Source organism: Uloborus diversus, chromosome 6, assembly GCF_026930045.1.
Source record: "Uloborus diversus isolate 005 chromosome 6, Udiv.v.3.1, whole genome shotgun sequence".
Classification (NCBI taxonomy): Eukaryota; Metazoa; Arthropoda; class Arachnida; order Araneae; family Uloboridae; genus Uloborus; species Uloborus diversus.
In genome coordinates, this window is record NC_072736.1 from 76,997,837 (window position 1) to 77,016,656 (window position 18,820).

The following is an 18,820-nucleotide window of genomic DNA, read 5'->3' on the forward strand; positions in this document are numbered from 1 at the left end:
AACAGCTGGTTAGTATCCAAGAATAGCACGTAAGCTTAGACGGAATTCGTGATTATTTGGCAATATGTCAAATGATAATATTTCGCCTGATTTCTTGGGAAAAATAAGATTCCGAGTTCGATTTCAACTTGGTAACATTCGTGACATTTGAAAAAAAAAAAAAAAAAAGCTGGAAAGTACAGAATCCCGTCTCAAGCCATTGATGAGATTTCATATTAACATATTCGATGTCAAGAGCTCTTTCCAATAAATGCTACCTCAATCAAACTGGCCATTTACTTTAGGGTTACATACGTCTTGAACTTACGTCTTGACTTTTCTTTAGTCCTTAACATTATCCTTTTCTGAGCTGCTTCAAAAGTACCCTCAGAACATCCAAATTCAAAAATCATTTCTTTTACATCAAAAATTCGAATTTTTTACACAAAACGTACTACAGTCAGTGCTTCTCGCTTTTTCATATCTGTTGTGTCATAACTCATCATTCCAATTTTATATTTCAGGAAGCATAGAACGTAAAGAAATATGACAGGAATCACAACACCAGGTCCAGATCAAGCGATAGGTTGGGTTGTGGCCTGGGCCTGTTTCTTCATTAATTTCATTACAGCAGGGATCGCTCGAAGTTCGGGAGTGCTTTTTGTAGCCTTAATCAACGATTATGGAGTTACTAGAGGGGAGGCAACTTCGCCTTTTAGTCTTCGTATCAGCGTTAGAAGTATGTCAGGTATGTACGTTTGTTATTTAAAAAAACATACATGAAAAAAGTTTGTTCAACGCTGTTGTCATTTAGTAGCTTCAATTTTTGAAGTATGCAATATCAACGAAAGAAGTATGTCTCTTATGTGAGTATGTTACGTCATAATTATACATATCATGTTTGGTCAACAAACATGTGAAGTTTGCTAAAATCTGCTATCAATGTAGCTTTAATATTTGAAAAAAGCATCATTAGCACAAGAAGTAGTCTCTTATGGGCGCATGTTATGTCACAAGTATAAAACGTGAAATTTAAATGTGAAATGTAAGTTTTGTATGCGTAATATAAAATGTAAGTTTTTTTAAAGTCGCGAAATGTGAAACAATAAGTCCACTTCCCCGCGAGATGTATTTTAGAAAAATATCTTTGAAAAATGGAGAAAATTTTCATGAAAAGGGGGGAGGGTGAATAATTTTTTTTTCTCTTTAGAGAGCCTATTTGAGAGCCAGAGTGTCCTGGAAGCAAATGACAAAAAAAAAAAAAAAAAAAAAGAAGTCTGTATACAAAAAATTTAGATTAAAAGTTGAAAATTTTACCAGAATAATATAGCAGTAAATTGTTAAAATAATTTAACTCAAGAAGGAAGGGCAATTACAAACATTGCTGAGTATACTCAAAATAGGTCATTGATGTTGGAGAGTGTCATTGTAATTTACAACTGATTATGATATGATTGATTTTTCATCATCATGATACTACCTTCTAAAATTATGTGAATATTGTCAATACACATTGAAACATTTCGAAGTATTCTGAAGAAAATACTGGTGAAATTACGTATTTGTGAAATTGCATAACTAATTCCGCATAGTTCGATGTACAAATTTCGCCAAAATAAATAAATAAAATAAATAAATAAAATTGATGAAGTTTTGCCCCAGATTTAAATGAAGGGAATTTTTACCGAAGTCAAGACATGATTTAGTCTAACTTCTTAAAAGTACCGTAAAGTGGGGCTGCTTGAGCCTCCAGGGGATACTTGAACCTATGAGAAAAAAAGTGTTTAAAATGCATCCTGGTCCAATGTATAGACTTAAAAACCTTTCTTCATGACAGGTAGTAGTACTAGGTAGAGGTTGGACCATAAAACAAAGTTTCTGCTATTCCCGCCTTTTTCTTTTTGAGGTTATGATTGTAAGTTGTCTAAACAGTAGTTTTTTGTGTCTGCAAACTTTCACATGTCATCTGATATCATCAAGGTCAAGATAGTATTATGTTTGCATTCTATTTCTTAATAAAATAACAGTGTTTTAAGGTTACAGCTATATAATCAACACATTACCTAATATAAGTTAGTAAAAGTGCACTGGTTGCCTTAAAATGGGACTACTTGAACCCAGCATTCAAACTGCCCCAAACCCAATTTCATCACTAAATTATGTTAAGTAAGGTTTGTAATCTTTTAAAATAAAAAGTTTAGTTACTATTTATACCCATTTTTTTGCAGATCTGGGGATAAAAAAGGTCTGAAAGTAAAAGATAACCATTGAAGTGGGAAATAATGCGGATTATTAAGAGGAAAAATTACAACTGTGTCCAGATTCAACTAATTCCGGAGAAATTTCTTCGAGAGGGGCATCAGCCCATTTTGATGAAGTATATCAACTCTGAAGAGGAAATTAAAAGATCGTCACAAAACAGGCCTGGGCATCCATTAATAGTATTTAGTAGCTAGGAAGAGCAAGTATTAAATAATATCCGAGGAAAACAAAAACAACCAGGTCTTTAAATTGAGGGATTTTCATTCTTTCTAATGTTTAAATAATGAGCATTTCAGTTTGTTTTAGCTGTAGTTAGATTATGTTTCTATTTGAGAAGTTATGTTTGCCTAAAAATATGTTTTTATGTATACGTTGATTTTATATTAATTTATATAAATAATTTGCAATTTATATAAATAGTTTACTCACTAGAATGTACGTTTTGAGTTTATTTTTCAAAGTCATTGGTCCTTCTTGATACCACCACCTGTTTTACAGTTTTTTTCCAATATATTTGATGAGTGGGACCAAGTAGCCCCTGAGGGGGCTACTTGAACTCAATTAAAAATATATATATAAAGAGTTTAAATTGTTGTTTAAAAAATGCTTTATGTGATAGCAGAACGTCTGGAAAGTGATAAAAACTAGGTTATCAGTAAATTACCGCCAATTAGCCAGGGCTAAAGCAGATATATTCAGTAAATTACCGCCAATTAGCCAATGTATTTCACTAGGTTATCAGTTCACATTATGGGTTTAACAAAGCATTCAGTGTAAAACTCACAAAAAGTATGAAATTTCGGGTCCAAGTAGCCCCACTTTACGGTACGTAATGAATATTTGTTTTTCATGTTTTAATTTTTGTTTTCCTTCTTAAAATATTTTAAATTTTGTTACTTATATTTTAACTTTTTTTTTGGGAGTTCTCCATAATTTTTTTCAAGTACTCTGAGAATTCCTTCGATAATAATTGAAAATACTAACGAAATGTTTGCACTATTTTAAAAAAGATTAATCTTTAATTATTGCCTTTAGGTCCGTTTGTTGGTCTTCTGGGGCAGCGTTACGGTTACCGAGGCATGATAGTTATTGGAGGATTTGTGGCAGCTTTGGGAAGCATCTTGTGCGCTTTTGCTCCGAGCATTCCGTGGTTAACGTTTTTCTGGGGCATTATTCACGGTAAGATTTTAAACAGATGTAATCTTAAAAATGTGCTATGTTTTTAAACTTCTTTTGATATAATTAAAGTTATTCTCTTCAATTTACAGTTTTCTGATACGTCTATTTATCAATTTTTAAATGGTTAGAGGGAGGAATACAAAAGCAAGCTGTGAATTTTCTTCTATTGTGCTTGTTCATCATAAGAATGGACACTATGTAAGAATTCATGCGTTTAATGAACACAAATAACATTGTATTATTATAATTTGTGTAAATCGAAATAACACAATGCTATCTACAGAAATAGATTATGGAATTTGTAGAACCTTATGTTTCAACTGTTACGCGTATTTTGTCAGGCATAAAACTTGATAGTTATCATTTTGTTTTAGACGCATTTTTTTCCTTTTCTTTGCAGTGATAATTTGGTTTTTACATTTATTTATTTATTTATTTAAATCCCACCAATCACCACCGTACCAATCCTGGTGAGAGTTTAACCGGATGTGGTGATCGGGGGTTAACAGAACAGCTCACGAGTGACCAGGCTTTTGCTGGAACAATTTTGATACCTACTAATACATAAAGGGGTACAGAAACATTAAACATTTAAAAACACAATAAACAAGTGAAATAGAAGTTGAAAAAATCTGGTTGGCTGGGAATAGAGTATACACTGCAATAAAACTTCTTTGAAAGTTTTTAGGCAGGAAATTTAAAGTCATCTGCTTGGTTTTACATTCATGTTATATGATTTCTCCTTTCCGTTAAAGTTTTTTTAAAGTGAAACGTTTTAAGAGAAAAGTATGCTTTGGAATTCTGATCCGCCAGCCATTTGTGTGACGGAAATGACGCAATTATTTTGGAATGACGAAAAGTCTCACATGCGCTTTTCTCGCTTTTTATTTTCTCATAGTCCGTGAGTAGAGCTTTTGTTTGTCCCTAAGGCATCCGTTCAAACCCTTGTGTACAACTAAGGCATTTCGAGTATTGTTTAATATTCTCTGAGTTTATAATCTATTTTTTTAAATTAAAAAATACAATTTTGTTGGGAATTTGAATGAAACGTTTTCCCCGAGACTCGTTCCAGGGTCCAATGGGCTCAGCGCTCGATTGAGCCACTATTATTATCGGTCAGGTTGCAACATGAGTGCTGACGGTTTGCTGCCTTTCGAAAATCCAGCGACTGTTCACCACGGGTCAAAACCCAAAACATGGGAGTAAGGACAGCGTTTTACACCACGCCACCAAGTCGACTGTTCATGAAGTTAAAACTAAATTACAACTTTTTTCCAGTATTTTAGTATAATTTAAACAGGTATCAAACTTTATTGAAGCTCGGCACAACCCATATGTGTTTCATGACGTGAAAAAGTTTAACAATAAAACCACAACAGAAGAGAAATTAAGAGAAAAATAAGAAAAGCGTTTACTACAGAAAAAACGAGCTGATGTGTACATCACATGACTTCCTTTTGCTCCAATTTAATGTCATTTACCTATTATTGTCAATTTTAATGTGATTCAATAGTTTACTCTCTAAATATCACCAACCGTGGCCAATTTGAAACCAAATTTTAAAGAACCTTTCGAATTTTCAAAACCAATTTGAATTCTGAAATTTTGAATTCAAATGATGTTTTTCGCAATCACGAGTTACGACAGGACCCTACTCATTGGTTACTACCCCACTCGCTTGTTTCTAGAAACGGTTCCTGTCCCTTCTCCTAGGCGGTTACGTGTGTATAGTTGTGTATGTGTAGGCTTATGTGTGTGCGTAGACCTGTGTGTATGACCGTTGGAGTGTGTGTATGTATGTAAAGGCGCGTGTGTGTCTGTGTGTGAGTGTGTATGAGCGTACGTGTGTGTAGGAAATGGATGCTACTGACCAGGAGAAGCGGCTACCTGGAGACAGTGCTCAGAACCAGAGAAGCCGCGTCTGCAGAGGGCGGTGGGGTTGGAAAAGGAATCGCCAGACATCAAGGACGGTCAAGTAAAAACAGCAATAGTAATTGCTCAAAAAAAAAAAAAAAAGTCGCCAAGTTGGCTTCAAAACTTGGTGACCAAAAGATTGGCTATATATGGCCAAGTGTTCGACAAATTATAACACTACTTGAGTTTACATCGAAAATAACAATGATTTCGCCCCAAAAAGGGGCAAAGACACTTTTAGAAACACCCGAATGTAACCAAAAGAGGAGGTGCCCAACTAGACTCCACTAGGAGTCTGCGTACCAAAGTTCAACTTTCTAGGAAATACCGTTCTTGAGTTATGCGAAAAAAATAACCGAAAAAGACAAATATTTAAAAAGAGATAAGAAACAAAAACAGTAGGAAATACACTGATGTTTCAAAGCAACGAATGTACGCTTTTGTACTCAAATAATAGAGGTGGGGAATCAGTTAGATAAATATGATGCAATCAGCAGTTCTTTTATCAGAAGGCAAGTAACTAGCAAAGCTTTTAGATAGAGTACTTCTACTACAGTAACCGGTTATCGTGATTCACGTGAGTTTGAACGTGGGGTCGTAGTTGGCGCAAACGAGATGGAATTTTTAGTGGTGCCAAACCTACAGCCAATGGGCCATATCAGGCTGCCAGCGTAGCTGATCCGTATGGTTCTTTGATTTGTTTAAATGCAACCAATAAAAAAGTAAGATTAATGACAATGTTACAATTAGGACCAAAGTATTCAGAAATTGGTTTCTGAAAAACAAATGCAATTAAAAAATTAAAGAAGCGTCTAGTGATAGTTACAACATTTATTGGTTTTTATTTTTTCCCTTATATTTTCCTATATTATTTATAAATTTCTTAAACATTTATGTGTTTGGTCCGCAAAAATCTTTTAATATAAAGTGCAGTCCACAAGTAGATAAAGGTTGGGCACCATGGGCTATAGCATCTTCGAGGTTTCGATAAAATTCGGATTTTCTGCTACGGCTATTTCTCGAGTATGCCAGGAGCATACGGAATCTTGGAAAACAATGATACCACGGTGGCCGGTAAAATATTGGGAGTAACCAAAGATGGCTGACGAGAATCATTAAACGTCACAGACGAGGAACACTGCCACAAATTGCAGCAGAACTCAATGCTGGAGCATGTACAAGTGCTAGCGTGTGAACTTTTTAACGGATCATCGGAGATGATATGGGCTTTTGCAATTGAAGATCTCCTTGTGTGCCATTATTGACTGAACAACAAAGTTTTACTCATCGCCTGGGACTGTCAATACTACCATTGAACTGCTCACGACCGGAAACACATTGTTTGGTAGGACAAGTGTCGTTTCTAATTATGACAGGAAAATGGACGCTCACGGATATAGAGGTAACTTGATGAATCATGGACCCTTCAGGTCTACAAGTGACTTCAAGTTGGTGGATATTCTGTTTTGGCACGATGCGAGGTCAGTTGGTGTGATATCAGACCCTTCATACGGCTAGGTACTTAATTTTACAAGTAACAAATAAGTAGGCATCCTATCCGACCACCTATACCAATTCATTCCTACAGAAATGCCTATAATGCTTTCCAACAGACGTGGACGATTACAATTACACAATGCGTCAACCCACACGCCAGGAGTTGCTATTGCTGGACCATTTTTCTGAATTTAAACGCTTCCATTGGCCTCCTAAATCCACAGAAATAATTATTGTTGAAAATATCGGGTATACCTTGCAGCGTGCTATTCAGGCAAATCATCAATACCTCTCTGCACTATGGATTCGAGGATTGTTCCGCAGGATTTATGGTGTAAATTTCCTTCAGCTTTACTCCAGGCATTAGTGGTGTAAATGCCTGGTGGAATCTGTTTTTCTTCTACACAACTAATATATTTTATCACCACTGTTCACCGGGATGGTCATAGTAGTCTGATGAGTGTGATGATGATTCGTGGTTGTACGTCGAGTCGGTCGACATGCCTTTCCTTTTTGGAAGGCATTGGTTTTAGCAATGGAAATCGCATATGGCACTTTCAAGAGCACCAGTATCTTCATTAAAAATGGCATTTTTAACGTACATATGTAATTCTAGAAACACGTGTTCAAACACAATCCGAATCACATTTTACCTAACTTCATAAAACAGAATGTTTTTGCAATAAGTATGAGATTGTAACAACTAAATTATTGTCTAAATATTAAAAATAATTTATCTTAAGCTTTTGTCCATTCATTAAAGATGAGTATAAGTTGTTTAGATTTTGACACTCATTGTTTTTATTTCAGGAATCGGATTTGGATTGTCTACTGTACTTCATATGATGGTAGTTGGAGAATACTTCGACAAATACAAAGCCTCAGCTTTAGGTTTCGCTTACAGTGGAGACTGTTTTGGCACGTTTGCTTTTCCTGTGATTATAGAACACTTACTTGACTCTTATTCCGTGGATGGCATGTTTCTAATAATAGGTGGCATTGTTTTGAACGTAGTTCCTATGGGCATGTTGCTAAATAGCCCCCCTTGGAAGAAAAGTGAAAAAATACAAAAGAAAATCCTAAACACAGTCATAACAGAATCCAATACACAGAATGCTAATAATGAACTGCAATGTAAAGGGGAAGTAAATGAAGGATTTATCACATCAGATGAATTCTTACATGAACATAGGCAGTGCAATGCCTCAAAGTCAATAGATGAAACTTCTAATTCAATTCTAATCAGTGGAAGTGTGGAGTTTAGCAAAAGCGATGAATTGTCTAACCCTCGCTGCAGAGCTCGCAGTATAATTAAACCACACCCTTCAGAAATTAAAAATCCAACAACCGCAAACACAGAAGATGAAACTTCAGGTATAAATACAATGAACAACTCATGTAAAATTGTCTCAAATACATCATGTATAGAGGAACAGAACACCAAACAGTGTGATCTTTTCTGTGGTGAAGCAAACGGATTGCCACATGAAAATACCATAGAGCAAAGCTCAGACAATCAAGCTGATGTTTCTGCTGATAATATTAAAACAAGGAGGACAACAAGTTTTACTTTTGATCTAGCCGAGAAAATTAGAACAGCAAGTTTTGCCAGTCTGGTTGCTCAAGAAGGCTTTATTATACTAGCCGACTGCGGGAAAGAAAGAAGAAATGAAGATATAACTTCTGACTCGCTAAAAGGCAGTAACTGTAACCATCTGGGTGAAATTTCTGCAAGCAAAGATTCAAATAATCCTATCATTAAAAAATCTTCAATATTGTTAAAAGAAGAGAATAGATTGACTAATGAAAAAAGTTTGCTTAAAATACTTATTCGTACGAATTTAAGACCCTTATTTTTCCTCATAAGTTTCTCAATGGCTGCATTTGTTTATCTTCTTGTTGGTGTTTTAACAGCTATCATTGATTATGCCATCGACCAAAACATTTCAATGGACATGAGTAAATATTTGATTGTTGCATATTCTTTGACAGATTTAATTGGTAGGCTCTCTTGTGGAATAATCATTGACAAGAAATTAGTGAAAATGAAAACTTATGCTTTTCTCATGTTGCTGATTTCCAGTCTTTCTGTTGGTGTTCTTCCTCTGAATAATAGCTTTTATTACATGATAATTTGTATATCGATTTTTGGATTTTTTCAGGGTGGTACGGCAATCATGTTTCCCATTTTGATCACTACTTATATGGAAAAGGATGAAGAATCGATTGCAATGGGATGTCTGAATTTTTATTCAGGGGTACTGATGCTTGGCATGGGACGTATGATCGGTAAGTACAGCGTACAACATGTTACATGAATGTAAATTATGAAAAAAATGATCTGCTACGTATCAACTGATAAGCATGTTATGATTTCTAGTTCTCACTGTATCTCCAAAACTAAACAAAGTTATTATTTGTTTAGTTATTTTTCCACAGGTTTTCCTTTTTCTAAAAAGATTACTGCACTTGTTAGCCGAGTTTAAATCAATTCCATTTCGTAAGAAGTGACCATCAACTGAAAGCAAAATAGCAGTCACTTCTGACACTCTTGAACTAGTTTTGAAAATACATTTGTCACTAAAAGTGTTAAATTTAAGAGAATCATCTCTATTTTTTTTTTAAATTTTTTTTTTTAACCGAAGACTCAAAATTTGTCGCTTTACCTCTTAACTTTTATCTAGTAAAGAAAAAAAAGACTGTCCAAAAATTTCGTTTGAATCTGCAAGTATACTTGTAACCCCCCATGGTTTTGGTAATGAAAGTGTTATTAAAAATATTTTTTATTATTTTTAAATTAAAGGTCATTTAATGACACTACAATTTCTATAAAAGAAACACTATAATTTTTGAAGCAGTGGCGCCCAGCCTACGGATCGCGGACCATGCATGACTCGCAAAGATTATCCCCATGGTCCATTGTTGTGTTCAATGTTGCGAAATGAAAAATATATTCTGAAACCTTCCAAAACTTCTGATAATTTTCATTCGGTATTATGAATGTTTGTTGCAAATTTCAGGTCAAGTATTCATAAATTGGTTTTCAAGAAACAGTTTTAAAGTTTGTAGCAATAAAGTATGTATGTATTGATGAGAACAATTTTGTTTTATAATTGACTTTCATTTTCCTTGTTTTCCAAAGATATCTGGAAAATTTTAAAGAATATAATTAAATTTTACACGTGTTCTGGGCCGCGTGATTCTTTTTTAATATGAGGTTTGGCCCGTGGGTAAAAGAACGTAAGGCACCACTGATTTAGAGCAATAACTTCTTGCTAGGTTCTAACGGGGAAATCATGGAAAACACGTTAATCTTAGTTCAACGTTAAAAAAAAAAAAAAAAAAAAAATCATTTGAATTCTGACATCTGAAATTCAAATTATATTTTTCACAATCACGTTTGTGTATGTGTATGTAGGCGTGTGTGTTTGTGTGTGTGTGTGTGCAGGCATTGAGTGTGTGTCTATGTGGGTGTGTGTGTGTGTGTAGGTGTGTGCTTAGTTGTGTGTGTGTGAATGTGTGTGTAGGATATGTAGACGCAACCTGGAGACTTTTCGCTAGAGAAGCAGCGTCGTGAGGCTGGTCGACGGTGGTGCTGCAGAGGGAGGTGAGTTGAAAATAGAATCATAGGACATCAAAACAGTCAAATGAGAACAATAAGCAATGTGATTGCTGAAGGAAAAAAAAAACCCTCAAGCTAAAGCTACGTGATTTTGGGACAAACAGTTTTTTATGTATGCTTCTCATGAATTCATTGCAAGCCTATTACGCATGCAAAGTAAAAGTAATCCTTCTTAAACACACACACACACACACACACACACACACACATATATATATATATATATATATATATATATATATATATATATGTATATATATATATATATATATATATATATATATATATATATATATATATATACATACATATGTATATATATATATATATTAGGGTGGTCCTTATTTATATGGGAAAATTTTTTTTTCGGAATTCAACAAGTGACGCCCCCTAGTTTTGTGACACTATAATAAAAAGTAATCGGTGCAAAATTTGAACTCGATCGGTCAATAATAACACGTGCCCCTAGGACGTTGAACTTTAACACTTTTGATAATTTTCTCACAAATCTTTGAGTTTTTACTTCAGACCCCGTACATCATTTCTCCTATGTTTGCAAAATATTTTTACAGCGAGGTAGCACTAAAATTAATCTTTTTAATTACTTTATATCGTTTAAAGATTTTACATTGAATAAGAATGAAATATTGCTTTAGAAACTTTACCTAATCGTGCGCTTTTCTCAATGTATCTCAATCGTGTGCATTTGTTTTTTTTTTTTCTGATAGTCTTGGAGTGTCTGTAAAATACTAAATTGCTTTTGTGACTCATTTTTGGTAAACTGATTGTGAAATTCTTCGATTAATTGTGCTCCTCTTTCAGTTGTATCATTCACAACTTTCAGCGTTTTAAAGATTTATCTTCCCTTTAAATAGCTTCCTTCATTTTGCCATGAATCAGGATCAAATAGGAAAACATCTTTTGGTGTTTGTAACTTATCAATCAGTTTTATTGACTTGTAATTCATTCTATAAAGAGGAAGATCTTTACTAAGAAAGTATTCCAAATCATCTACTGTTATTTGAAATTTTTTATACAGTCATCAGACACGTCTTCCTCTTCAGCAAGCATTTTTTTGAAGTAGTCTTTTCCTATCTTCAAAGTTAATTCCTTCATTCAATACGGACAAAGCTACTAGTTCATTCCCTAAGTACCATAGGTGATTTATGAATTTTTCAACCACTGCTTCTGCTGCATGTTTGTCATCATTTTGTACGCTGCAGGTTTTTTAGACACTAGAGTTAATATTAATTTAAAAGGTTTAGAAAGGGTTGCTAAACTATATCTTCAGACAACATTTAACTGTAAAACAACATTTACGTGCATTCTTTTCATGTAAGGTCAATTTAAATTGCTTCCTAAATATATAAATATTCAAACAATAAATTCCTTTTGCCACCCTTTAGGCTCACAGATAAGTTCCAGGTTGCCGAAAACATATCCCTATAGGAGCGAGGACTTCACCAAGAAATATACGTTATGAGAATTCTCTGTAATAATTCTTAATTCCACTTTCTATGAACAATAATATGTCATCAAATTCTTCTTTTAGAATTTAAGGGGTATGTGTAATTTTTGAATTTTGAAGCTCTTAAATAATGGAATATCGAGTCTAGAGAACTAAGAAAGGCAAGAACTTCTTTAAAGACACTCTGCAGTACGATTTCAAGTGCATGATGATAGCAATACAAATGCAATATATCACCGTTCAGCTTTTGCTCTAAAAAATTACATGCACAATTTATACGGCCGATATTGTAAGCCGCTGTATAAAACACTACAGCTTGAACAGTTAGCAATAAAGAGCAATCATCTAAGATATCATATACAACTGAAGAAATATCTCAGAAATTCTGAGTAGCTGTTCAACATTGGAACCCGAAGCTATCATAGTAAGCCAATCGGGCGTTTTTTCCCAGTTACATCTGGAGTAGCTTTGTATCCCAGGGAATAAATAAAAAACCTAAATTGAAATTCATGAAATCTGATTTTACCTCTCGAAGATTTTCTCTTGCTCTCTTAAGGGATGTACGATTGATCATAAGGTTATTTGGATTTAAATTTACTGCATCTACATAGGCTGTTAATAAATGAGCAGCATCTCTGTCCCTAATATAGCATTTGTCTAACATTGATGAAATGCGAGCAGATCTCAATAGTTTCAAGCTTTTTTGCGTTGTGGTAGACCGGATATAGAAAAAAAGGTTCAACAGGTTAGGATAGATACGCATTTCGGTTTCTAAATCTTGTGAAATGCAAGAGGAATTTGATGATAATAAAGGACTATGTACTGAAATCAAAGACAGTTTAAAGTATAGATTTTTACATTATTCCGATCTGGAATTTTTTTAAAATTTATATTTTAGATATTGAAAATTGTTTATTTTTATGGTAGGGTAATCGAGGATTTTTCAAAATTTAAATTATAACAATGCATAAACATACAACTAAAGAACAGCGAATCAAAATATAATTGTCATTACTTATATTTATAGCATGGAAACCTAGTGACCCTATTTTCCACACCTATTACATACACAGAAAATTTTCTAAATCAACACACCCAAAGCCTGGAGGAGGCAATTTGTTGTTGTCAAAAATCATTCATAAATGGCCTAGGCCATTCATTAATGGCCTTTAGAATCCCTTGTGTCTCTCTTGGTAGAAAGAAATGTTCCCCTGCCGCTTGGTTTGAAACGAGCGCGAATAGCGGTATGCCTGTCCCAAGGCCATTGGTGTACTTGTACCCTATGTAATATGTAAAATTTTACAGAATGAAAGTGAGAGAATGGTTGGTCTGGAAGTAGCAACATCTATTGATGTTCAAAATTACTTTAAATATGAAACCTAGGAATATTTTGACATAAAAATGAGAAAATCCGCAATTTTTTCTTCAAAACTCAAAAAAAGGGGGCCCTAGGGGCACGTGTTAATATTCATGGATTGACATAAAATTTTGCATGGATCATTTATTTGTATAATGGAACAAATTGAGGGGGCGTCGTGTAAAATATCTACAACTTCAAAAATAAGGACCACCCTAATATATATATATATATATATATATATATATATATATATATATATATATATATATATATATATATAATATATATATATATATATATATATATATATATATATATATATATATATATATATATATATATATATATATATATATATATATAGGCTCTTTATGGACGCACAGAATGTTACATGTATGGAATAGAGTTTTCAAATTTTAGGAAATTGCATCTTTTTTTTTTTTTCGCGTCCAAGATCTAAAACTTCTACAACAAAAACAACGTGAAAAAGACTGCTATTATAACATCAAAGTGCCTTAGAGTGAGTAAAAAAAATTTGAAATAACTAAATCCCTAACTTGCCGCGAACTGATATGGAAAAAAACTTTCAAACAGTTTTTTGGAAAAACAATATCGACAATTATAACGTGGTTTTACTGGACTCTCTCTATTGTCTCCAATATCGTGAAACTGACGCCGGATTCGGCATCTCATGTTTTTGAAAGATTGTTCACCCACCTGGTAATATATCATATAGTCAGTGTCAAGAGCTATGCGATAGAACAGTCAGCGAAGATTGCCAAGTGATCTCCAAATAATGACAAAAAATCTTTTTGTATTGAAATTAACATTATCGTACTACAATAAAACGTGTAAATAATCTGCGGAAACACCGAATTGCAACCACAGACGGAGGTGACTACTAGACTTCTTACAGATCATACATATGAAATTCAACCTTCTACGACATTATGTTTCTGAGTTGCTCGAGATGCATAAGTAAACTACACATACATGCGTTCATACTTACGCATACACAAACGTCACGAAAAAACTTGTGATACTATCTAATGACTTTGAAAATTAATAATTCTGTTGTTTCTTCATTCCCAGATACACATGCACATACGGACATGCCGAAAAAAAAACCGATCAATATTCAATCGAAGTTAATTAAAAGGAAACTTTGTGCCGTAAGTTGCGAGGAAAATGCTTCGTGAGCATTAGGGGAGGATGGTCCAAATCGGGTAGGTCGCCTAAAGCAGGTAGGCCTTCATATGCCCCCCTCCATGGTGTGTAAGCGGCGATGCATGCGTATGTCGAGTTTACATAAACATCCCCGAGTTTTAATCAGTCCCAGCGAAACATCCGTGGAGCGGCATGGCGCAACCAGGCTTAAAATTTAAAAAATGATAAATTTCAAAAAAAAAAAAAGAAGTTTTGTAACTTGTGATTAGTCGAAGACCAGCTTTTTTTTGATTATCAATAATATTACGTACGTTATTCTAACAACCATCAACCTACGAACTACGATGGTCATTTTGTTTGCTTCTTTTTTAAATTTAAGGTTATAATTATTGAAATAAAAAACGTGCCTTCGGGAAAAGCGGGTCGGGCAAAGCTGTCATAGGATTTTACTCGTATATTTATTTAATTTCTTGATTCGTGTGCTGACTTTAACTTTAAAAAGTTATTTTTTTAGGATGGCAATTAACTAGTCTATTTATTTTATCAGTTAATTCCTTCTGTTTTATAAACAAATGTGCTGACTTTAAATTGGATATGTTCAACTGTTTTATATATATTTTTTAATAATAGCTGCTAGCTAGTCAACTATTTTAATCTTTTATAACTTCATATTTGATTGGAAAATGTACCAAATGACAAATAGTTAAGTTCACCCGCAATGGGCTCCTTGGTAGGGCAAAGCGGATTTTTTCAAATGTTTGTAATGTTTGATAATAAATAAATATTGGGTTTGAAATAATACAAAAATCATTTTTTATTTTGAAGTTCAAGAACCCGGCTAGGATATAAAACCAAAATTGTTACGATAAAAGTCTAAAAACTGCAATTTTCAAGCGATTTTAACCTACCCGCTTTGGGTCACCCTCCTGTATATGTTCTGTACTTCTTGCGAGAGAGTAAGAATGCAGAAATTTGTAGCAAACAAAGCATTAGCAAAACGTGTTTCTTACTGAAGCATAGACGTTTTCCGGTTGCCCTCCCGTTTAGGAAACGTAAATTTGAATTAACTTACTTAAATGCAAAAAACCGATAAACTTTGTAGATCTGATTTTAAAATTCTAACACTCAGATAAACCTAGCTTTTGATGCATTATTTTAAGAGGGAACCTGCACACGAAAAACAGAAGAAGCTATTAAGAATTTCCTTGTTTTTATTTCTCAACTTTATTTATATTTACAGCAAAGAAGGACACTTTGAATATTTTCAGTAACTGTTTTTTATGGCGATTTAAATTATTATTTTTTTAAAACGTTATATTAGTGTTTTGAAATTGAAATGTTTTAAAGTAGTTACTTCATAGTTATTTTATTTCACTCATATTCCTGTTTTTTTTTCCAGGATTTTTCAGGGATAACATCGGAGCATACGATGGTGTTTTCTATATCCTGGGCATATTGGGATTTGCTATTGGCTGTCTTTGGCTAATAGAACCACTGCTTCTTAAGTTCGAAGAGAAATATTTGAAAAAGCAAAGACATGGTTCTACAACGACAAATTTTTGACTTTTTTACCATTTTGAATCGTCCACTTATGTAATTTTTTCATATCTATTGTATTTATTAAATGACATTAAAAAAGAAAACTAATGAAAAACCATAATTTGAGACATAATAATCGTGCTAATTAAGCACGAAACTCCAGTCCTCGGCAAGAATGACTGAGCTGGCGGTGTATTTCATGCATAAAACCAGAGTTGACACATCGCTGTTTCGTTTCAAAAACTTATTCGTAGTAATCAAATTGAAATTAAATTTAGAAGCAGATGGGGCAAAGTAAAATAATTAAGGTAACTTTTTCAAATTAAATACATTTCAATTTTTTTTAAAAAATTTCAGTAAATCAAGAAAAAATGATGCATTCTATAATAAAACTGACATTTAAAAATTATTTTTTACTTTTTGCAGTAAATTTGTAACTTAAAAAAAAGCGGAGAATTTTACTTTTCCTTTATGGGTTAAAGTGAAAATGAAATATTTTCTAATGATACATTTTATAGTTCATAATTAAAATATATTTTCACCAAATGAATGAATAAATAAAAGAATGAAAGAATAAATGAATAAATAATAAAACCATAAGGGGATGAATACATAAATATTAAATAAATGAATGAATAAAATAGTGAATAAAAAAGAACATACGTGAATTAATTAACAAATATTTGAACTAAAAAGTGAAGGAATGTACATAAATTAATAAGTGAATAAATACGCAAATTATTTATAAATGAATGAATAAGTAAACAAAATGAGCTGCTTCCGTTTCCCATATCCAATTTGCCCCATGTGCACTTGACAAATTGCATTGAACATTTAAAATCAAAGCAAACCTAAATTAACTAAATAAGTACTGCATTGGACATTAATGGAGCTCAAATAATCTGCGTAATGTTAATTACAAAAACTTGTCGCGTATTCGCAACTCCAACGAACTATAGGGGGCACTGCAGTCACTGTCTAATGGCCGACTTAAAAACCAAAACAAACGCATGTGGTAACGAACAAAATGCTAAAAGTGTTGTGATTTTTGTTCGTATGTATGATTTTTTCGCTTTATTCATTTGGAAAGATTTTTCAAAGTCTTTTGGTTATTCTGACCCATATAGAAAGAGATTAGAAACCAAAAAGTATTACGAAAGTAAACAATTAATGCAGAACACACAGTAAATTATTCTGAAGCAGCCATTTTCACGATGTTGAATTCGGAATTCATAAATTTTTGGTTCGCTTCGAACGGCATTTTCATTTTGTACCGTTTTTTCTATACATTAGTACATATTAAGTTCAGTTTCGTGACATTTACGGCATTTGTTGTCATTTTTGTCACATAGTGCACATACGTGGCAGACTGTCAAGAGTAACGTTTAACACTAGATAATTTATTTCTATGACTATATGATTGGATATCCAAAGAAATCATGCATTTAATTCATTCGTCATGGAAATGATTTACCTGATATGCGAAATCTTGTCAAGATACATTATTCTTTCACACAATTTTAAAACCATAACCCTATAAACAGATTTTTGGCGAACTTTTATTTTTTATTTTTCAAATTCTTAACGTTCTTTCTGGATTTTTCAATCTGTTCTCCGATAAATATTTTCAAGAAAATTTATTTGCATACTGTCTATTTCAGTAGGATACTGTAGTAACAAAGGTTATTTAAATCATTTATGTGGAATTAGGTTAAGGAAAAGTGTCCAGTCAATGTTGTTAAGTTTGTTTGTTTTTTTTCATCGAACTGAAAAACTGATATTTATTCAAATTCACTCAGAACAAAATAAATAAAATGTGTACTCACAGTTTATATATGGTGGTAGTTTTCTTTTCAGTTGATTGACCATTATTTCTTTTTACTTATCGAATTCTGTAATCTTACTATCACTTTATTCCACTCATGATAAAAATTAAAAATGGTTTAACTAAAAACGCGAAATCTCGCCAAGGCTACTTTGCTCGCACAATACTAACACTATAACCCTAAACAAATTTGGCGAAACCTTTCAGTTGAGAATAAAAGGAATAAAGTAAATTCTTTCTCGGTTAAACATTTTTCATTTTGTTCTACGATAATAAATTCAAGAAAATATTTTGCATACTGTCCATTCCAACTAAATGCTGCTGTAAAATATGATTAGTTAAATTAATTTAAGATTAAAAAAAACTCATATTCTTACAAATTCATACAAAACAATAAAAAATTTTACCTGGTATAACGTTATCCAATTTTGTTAATCCAGAGTTTTCTTGTTTATGCTTCCACCATTTAATACTTTTTTGAAAGAAATAAGGAAAACTAACATTATTTTGAGAAGCTCGAGAATACTACTAAGGGACGAACTAATTTCTGTAGCTGAAAGCAAACTAAGACACATCGATTGCGTTAATAAATACTCAGAACAAACTGCCTGTGTTTACGTCAACAGACACACGTGGAGCACAACGTGGCAATGTTTTAGTTGCATTCGCAGTTTTATAAATCACCGCAAGGTAGCGTATTCGAGCGCTGGAGTTCCGAATCAAATTTTGAAAATGATTTCATTTGTATTTTTTCCCTTGGTCTTTATTTAATTTTTGACTGGAATGAAGTAAAGATTTAGAAACGTAGCCCTAATGTTGCTAAAATAGGTGGCGCTGCTAGCTGTAAAAATATTTTAATTTCCCCTTTCTCCTTTAATGCTAGAAAGTCACCCGTCATGGTGAAAATTTGCTTCTGCGTTAGATCGCAACGCCTGTTTGGTGATATTTTGGCAGTTTAAGTTTTATCCCAAACTCCAGTGGATTAACCCTTAACTCCAGTAGATGGCG

The 18,820-nt window shown here is 33.2% G+C and overlaps 1 pseudogene; it reads left to right on the forward strand.

The window, feature by feature from the left end:
• The first annotated feature begins 525 nt into the window (after positions 1–525).
• Positions 526–16,011, forward strand: LOC129224826 (monocarboxylate transporter 9-like; annotated as a pseudogene).
• Positions 16,012–18,820: the final 2,809 nt, after the last annotated feature.